The sequence below is a fragment of the Pollachius pollachius genome, assembly GCF_949987615.1.
Source record: "Pollachius pollachius genome assembly, chromosome: 6".
In the NCBI taxonomy this organism is placed as follows: Eukaryota; Metazoa; Chordata; class Actinopteri; order Gadiformes; family Gadidae; genus Pollachius; species Pollachius pollachius.
Genome location: NC_136939.1, coordinates 10,494,185 through 10,501,615, shown reverse-complemented (window position 1 = coordinate 10,501,615; position 7,431 = coordinate 10,494,185).

Below are 7,431 nucleotides of genomic sequence, written 5' to 3'. Positions count from 1 at the left end.
TGTGTGTGATATGTGAATGTGTTTTTAGGAGTGACGTCCTGATGTTTTTTAAAAGAGTCTGTCGAGTCCTTTTGACGACGGTGATCAGAGTAATGCTGAACTGGTCCACTGCCAAGCTGCAGATTCAACGGCTGAGCCTCCAGTTTTCACCCTTCCTCCAAAACCTTAGAGCTGTTTTTATTTTGTATCTTTATTTTTCTTCTTCTTTTTATGTTTGTTTTTTTTTCCTCGGGGTTTGATTTCAGATCTTCAGCCGTGAACCCCTAGGCTTCCGGTGAGTGGCGCGTGCCAGACGAAAGGGCCGGTCGGCTTGTAAAGCGGGCCGGCCCGCCTCGCTCTCTGTAGACAGTGGCGTTACGGCATTGTTTACCAGGGGGACCAGGTTCCTGTGACGAGCACCTGAGGCCACCTCAGGCTATGAGGGAGCGATGTCGAAGTATCATTTAAAAGAAAAAAGGAAGTCGCTATCTATTTTGACATATGTTGAATTCTTGCTCACAGCATAATTGAAGTTTTCAAACGAGTTTCTTGGGGGTATTTTATATTTTTTTCTTTATTTATTATTGACGTGGTCTCATTCAAACACAAATAGATTATTTAAGCCTGTGAATTCAGGTTGACCTGAATGTAAAAACAACGTTAGCCTATTGCTCTTTTTTTATTTACAGGGATCAAATATTGTGTTGCAGTGAACAAAATGTATAATCTGAACCCAGTCTGAACTTTTACAGTTATTGTCGTGTATAGCGCGTATAGTTCAGGGGTTAAAAAAAAAACCAATGTGAGAGGACAGAGGAGACACACAGGAATGTATAAATATATTTTACATGAACACACTAAGATGAAGCTCCCACAAACGCACAAACATTTTTCGCATCTCCACAGCAACGGACAGAAACAAATGTTAACCAACCCTTTCTTGGTGCTATACCATTGGGCATACGAATCTCCGTTACCATCGACACCCAAAATCTGAATCTTGCGGCTTTATAAAAATAGGTTTGAGAGGTTTTCCAGTAATTGGTAGTCCATTGGATCACTGTCAGCCGACACCTTCAATAAGATAGTGAGTGATTTGCTACTTTTTACGACTCAAAGCAATCCAGTCTTAATCCCATTAAAGCAATTTGCTCCTCATTCCGAATGCAAGTCATGCATTTCATTTCTTTCTTGAAAAAAATTGGCTACGCGCTCGATTTTACTTGACGATACGTTTTGCCTTAGACGCTTAAAGTTAACTCTACGGAGACGGCGTTACAGACACAAGCTTGTAGCAGCATAGACTACACATTTCACCCGAGGCAGGATTCATCCATGACCGTTCACAAAGGGAGACGCAAATCCCACAAAATGCATTCGATCAGAAAAACAAGAGCTGTGTGAACCAGTATCTGTGAACAAAGAAACCATTGCCTTTACATTAAGGGTACCAAATAGAAACGAGAAGTACGTAATCTGGGAGAAATGGAGTGAAACTTGAAAAGGTTGGGGTTCAGGTTTAAGTGAACCCCCCCCCCCCATACCACTTAGTTGAATTTGCATTAAGACAGATGGGATGATTCTGCAGTGGAGTCTGCAGGGGCAGCTTGTTCTCTACCTAAAAACACAGCAAAGCTCACCTGAATTGGGTGTAGCCCCCAATGTTACGTAAAATAACCCTTTTTTTTTATTTTTATTAAATGGCTTTCAGAATCCACGTTGACGGACAGTTGGCATATAGAGTACCCTGGCTTGCTTCCATGCTGCTATTCATGGTTTTCACCTCCCCACCCCTCCCGCCCTAACTATCCCCCCCCCCCCCCCCCCCACCCTGAGTACACTGGGTCTGACGACTGCACTGTGAGATGCAACGCATGCATCTATGTGGCGTATCTATCCCTGGTGGGATGTGAGTATTTTGATGTACACATCTATTCGACCTGAAGAAGATGTAGGCCAACGTCCACAACACGCGTCCGTGTTGAATGGACCGGGTATCTTCACAAGATCATTTCTACGTCGACATCTTGTGATGTTTGTGTTTACCTATTTTACATTTCTTTTCTCGATGCACTGCAGAAGTTGGCTACGCATACTTAAAATTCATGAAGATTTTGTATAATCTGCGAAGCGTTTGTTAACTCCCGTGATACTTCCCTTGCATATGCCAGTGCTGTCTTCTCTAAATGTAGACCTGCCTTGCTCCCCTTTAAAAATAGGTGTTTTAATAACGGTCCCCATCAACTCGAGCACTAACGAATGGCGTCCGCATTGCACAATGCTCTGTCGAAACCTGGAGAGCAGAACCGCTCCTCCTTGCTAAAGAAACATCCCAACTCGTTATAAAAGATACGTAAAAGCATCCGGCCACCTCTGTAATAGCGATGCGTACGGATGACCTGCTACTGCCCGGGAATTTTTAGGGTATCTTGAGATACAAGCACAAAACCAGATGAGGTTTATCAATGCAAGCAGACGTGTGCGCGACTGTCGACAATTCTTCCTCAGAGCTGTCTGATCAATACCTTGTGCCAAATACTATTATCTCTCAACCCCCTCCTCCATCCTCTTTCCTCTTTCTCTCAACATTTAATACTACCCCTGCTGTTGCCGTTCTCTACCGTTTAACATACATACACAGATCCTCCCTTCCCCGTCGGTCCGCTCGCCTCTCGTCCCTTCCTGTCCTCCCTTCACTCTGTTTCTCCCCCTCTTTCTCCTTCCTCCTGTCTCCTCTTCTCCCGGGTGGTCGTGTCCTACCCTGGTGGTGTACTAGGGGGGAGGAGGCGCTGATGGGGCATACTGACGGGGAGTTATGCACTAAAGGTCACAAGGGTATGAAAATGTTTTCCCAAATGTTTGCCGTAGTGTGACACCGGGCTGAGAATGCACAGAAAACACCTGCCCACCTCCCCCCCCCCTGTCAGAGCTGTGACACCCCCACACGACCAGAACCAGCAGTATTAGCTCAACCAATCCTACTTCCTTCCATGGGGAAGAACCATTAGGACTTCAGAAAAGGTTTTTATCGTGAACTGTGGCCCTTTTTTTTTGCTAGGGCTGGGGAAGGTTCTGTTCATTTTTCTGCCAGAAGATGAAAAAAAAAACGTGAAATGGCGGTGGTAGTGAATATTCATCTGTTGGTTGAAAACTAGATGAGCTTTTTGGTTCAGCCTCGAAAAAAAAAAGCAGAGCCTAAACGTTTTGAAGGAACGCGTTAGAGGGTAAAGGGAAAGGTAACCTGTTTGTGACCTCAAGCTGAAAAACAATGACATCCTTTATGCATATCCTCTAATCTGAAAAATGACTAGAATTCATTTCTGTGGAATACAATATGTCATGTCATATGATCTATATGTACTTTATTGTAGCTATTCTAGTTTGTAGTCCAAATGCAGTCCAGCGTTGTCAATACAATGTGAACTATGTTATATTTGTGTGGATGATGAGAGTGCCAACTAAGCCTGATTAAGATTAGCTTCGCAAAATTTGTTTGTGCATTATGATGATTCATCATCAACGGGTGGTGTCCATATTTCTGTCATAGATGATTTAGTTTGACAGTAAGAAAATGTAAAGATATTGGAAGCAATATAGTAGCATGTCGTCCTGTTTTGTGTTTCATGTCTGTTGTATGAACCTTTGAAATTATTAAGATTTTGAATGAATAGGTTTACATGTACTTTTTGTAAGTTATGAAAATGCTGCTATTTGATAAGTAAAGTAAACTATACAAAATATTTTAGCTGAAAAGATGTCTGGTCTGTTGATTAGAAGAAGTATGCTCTGAGATGCTCGGAGCATAAAGCAAGGTGTATAGAGAACTATACAGTATCGATAAGATAGTAAAAGTAATAATAGACTCCATAGTACAACATGTGCCAAACTAGACCTCTGCAGCTTCTGAAAATTGTAGATGTGCGATCAAATGTTAGATATCAATAACTTGTTTAGAAGTGCTGATCAAGTGCCAATCAAACACTGTCTTTTAAGTTAAGAAAAAAAAGATAATCAAATGCATTACTTAAGAAAACAAAAGGACAAAGATACCTTATTTGTGCTCTTTGTTTTTATCCCATAGTTACATAGAGTAAGAGTTAACAATTGTGATTTTTATGGATCCATGTGTTTTTACACTCCATGCATCCTTTGTGTGTTCGTTTGACCTGTGGCTTAAGTACTGCTGTTTTCTCACAAAAATGTCTTTATAGGCCAGCATGCACTAAGCATAACATGTTATAAGCATTCATAACATAGCCATTAACAATCAGCAATGTGTTTGTGGAGTTAGGTGTTATCTTTTTGCACGTCTTCTATTGCATGATATCCAAGTGAATTATTGGGGGCTGGAGAGGAAAAAAAATTAACAAAAATTTGCAAGGTGTCTCGTAACATTCAAAGGCATAACACTGCATGCGGTCAATTGTAAGGCACTTAAGTTTACTCACTTCATGTTAAAAAAATAATAATAATGTTTTGTTTATTGTTGTAAGTTGGGTGGGAACCCATTGTTGTCATGTTGGCCCAAGAATCACCACACATAATTCTCATCAATAAAGTCCACCTCTCTTCACTTAATGAGAGAATATCTTTATTTATTTATTGTTTTTTTATTTATGTTTTCGGTCCAGTGAATAGTATAAAAAATGTGAAACAAGCAAAGGTGAAGACGTTTTTCAGTGCATTGGCTACACAACTCATGTTTTGCCTTTTTACACGATCAGGCACCGCATGCGGTTTGTTTTCTTTCTGTTTACTTTGTTAAATCACGTTACACCTCCCATAACCTGTGGCATACTATCTTCAGAAACGATTTTTGTTTTACACTACAGCTTGAAAGCCCAGATCTATTCTATGAATGTACCCATTTATTTTTCTGTCTGAATGTCTTTTAATGTAAATTCAGGGCAGGAATGTCACAATACATGTAGAGTTAATATCTATGTCAACGACAAGAATTCAGCTATAGTCAGGTAGGCCACACAAGGCCAAAAGTCATAACCCAGATACATGTTCAAAACCGCTTCCGATTCGCTGTCAACATTATCCTGTTTGTTTGGTGTTGCATAAATGCACTTTACCGATCAATGGGTCATATCCGTCTTATGAATAACATCACAATATTGGGTGTGAAATGAAGGGAGAATCCATGCTGACTTTCAATAGGTAAGGGATTATTTTGTTTTGGTTTTCGTTGCCATTTTTTGCTCTTGCACTGGTGGTATGTCTGTCTGTTTCTGTCCCTCGTGTTGGGTCTGGTTAATGATGGAAAGGGGCTGGAGTATCTGGATTGACCTGAATTGTGGCACCTTTTGTTTCGCACTCGATGTCCTCTCCCTCACATTCCCTGTGGCAGCGGTTTGTGTCAATCACTAAGTGGATTCCTCTAAAATATGTGCAGGTGTCGTGAATCACAGTCCAGGGGGCGGATTCCCACCACCACACCACATTTTGTGTCCATACAAAAATTGGCTTTCTTTTTCCTGTTTTTCTAACAAAATAGTATCGATCTTTACCAAAACAATTCATGGCACATTATGAATTCTCAATGTTTTGCTAATATAATTGTCTGAACTGTGAGGGAAAAACGACACCAGCAAAATATGTGAACTTCAATAAAGGGTGACTTTAAAGAGTGTAAGGATTGTTATGAGGGTTAATATGATTTTTTTCCCACTTTTGTTACAGAACCCTGTCAATTCTCAACAATAATAATAAACCAGAAATCTAAACTGAATGCTGATAGATAAACAGAAGCATTCCAACGTCTTTTTGTCAGTTAGTTTTGTCTGTGTTTTCATTGTCAATGTACTCTGGACATTTACACCCCCCCTCTGCGGAGCCCTTCTTCGGGAAAGGCTCGGACTGGGAGTTTTACAATCTCAACAACGGACTCAAGCTGTTTAAAAAACCCTTCATTATTCGAACTTTACAACCAATCTGTGTTGCATGATACTCCGGCCACCATATTTGCCCTTTAAACGGACTAAGGTGTTTCCGAGCCCGTTTGTCTGAGTAACGCAGGATCCTCGCCAGCCAGACACCAGGCCGTCTTTCTTTGAACCGCTGAACCTCCGATGTACTTGGTTGACCTTAACATTCACACGACTCCTTCACCTGTTGGACATCTTTAAGCCAACTGTATTGTCAAACCTAGCAAGACTGTTTTTATTTTTTTATTTTATTTTTAATTTGTTTATCTGTTGGTGCGTTTGTTCTTTACATCAGACAAAAATGGACTGACAGCATAAGATCTAATAGTGAAGTTTTGTGAAAGTCCACAACGTAAGCTACACTAAGGGCTTTCTCTAACAGCATTTTAATGCCTTTTAAAATGACAAAATAGGAAATATTTAAAACGGAAAATGCCTTTTGTTTGAAAACTGTTTTAAGTAGCGAATAACTGTCAACACGAGTGCCAAATAAATCCACACTGAGCCAAAAGGCAGCCAGCTTACATACTAAGTGTTAGATCACTGGAAATGGCATGACCCTGCCCATTTCTCCCCATGCCCCGCCCCCCTGAAAATGACCCCCCCCCTCCCAATTGTATGACCTTTGACCTCATATACCATTGTTGTTATGCTGCCAGTCTGTTTTTCTGTTTTTATCAGAGAAACACAGAATAAGCAGTATGAATTCTAAACACTGTTGTTTAACAAAGACAACAGCGACTACGGGGAAGGACTGAGAGGATTTTTAAAAGTGTCACGTGTTTCTGTTCTTGGTTCATTTGAGCATCATTCATTAATAGATTTAAGGGTAATGACTATTTAATGTAACTGTAGTACTGTGTTTGTAAACAAAATTCAGTGAGTTGTGTTTTATGACTCGTGGACTACCAGTGAAGTCAGCATTTCAGTGTTAATAATTGAATTGTTTTTTAAAGATTATTTTTGCGACGGCAACAAAGACTCATTATAAATGTTCATTTTAACATCACCTGTCTTCTGCTTCTTTCTTTCACCGACACCTCACTCTTTATTATTTGCCATTTGAGAGTTCAAAGATTCAGTGTGTGTTTCACATGATTGCAATCAAATTGACTTGGAAGCACAGCCTACCAAAGGCTTTAAACGATTGAATGGTGTGTGGACATATTGAGTGACGCATGCTCTCAACAATAGGGTTATTTTAATAGATGGAAGCTATAACAGATTAAATAATTAGATTTGCACTCAACCCTAATGAAAAAGGTAACCTTATTTACTATGCATATAGAAAAGATTTATAATAAAAGTAAAAAAAAGTATTCAATAATATATTAAGAAACATCCAGGAATTGAAATTCATGAAAATGATTTTGAAATAATATATGTATATTATTTTATAGTGAACTGTCTGATCTGTTTGTTTAATCAGCTCCTGGAAACAAGTTGAAACACAATGTAAATTAGGTTTAGATGTTGGTGCAATAATTGACTAAACAATATTTTGTATAGTCAATATAGT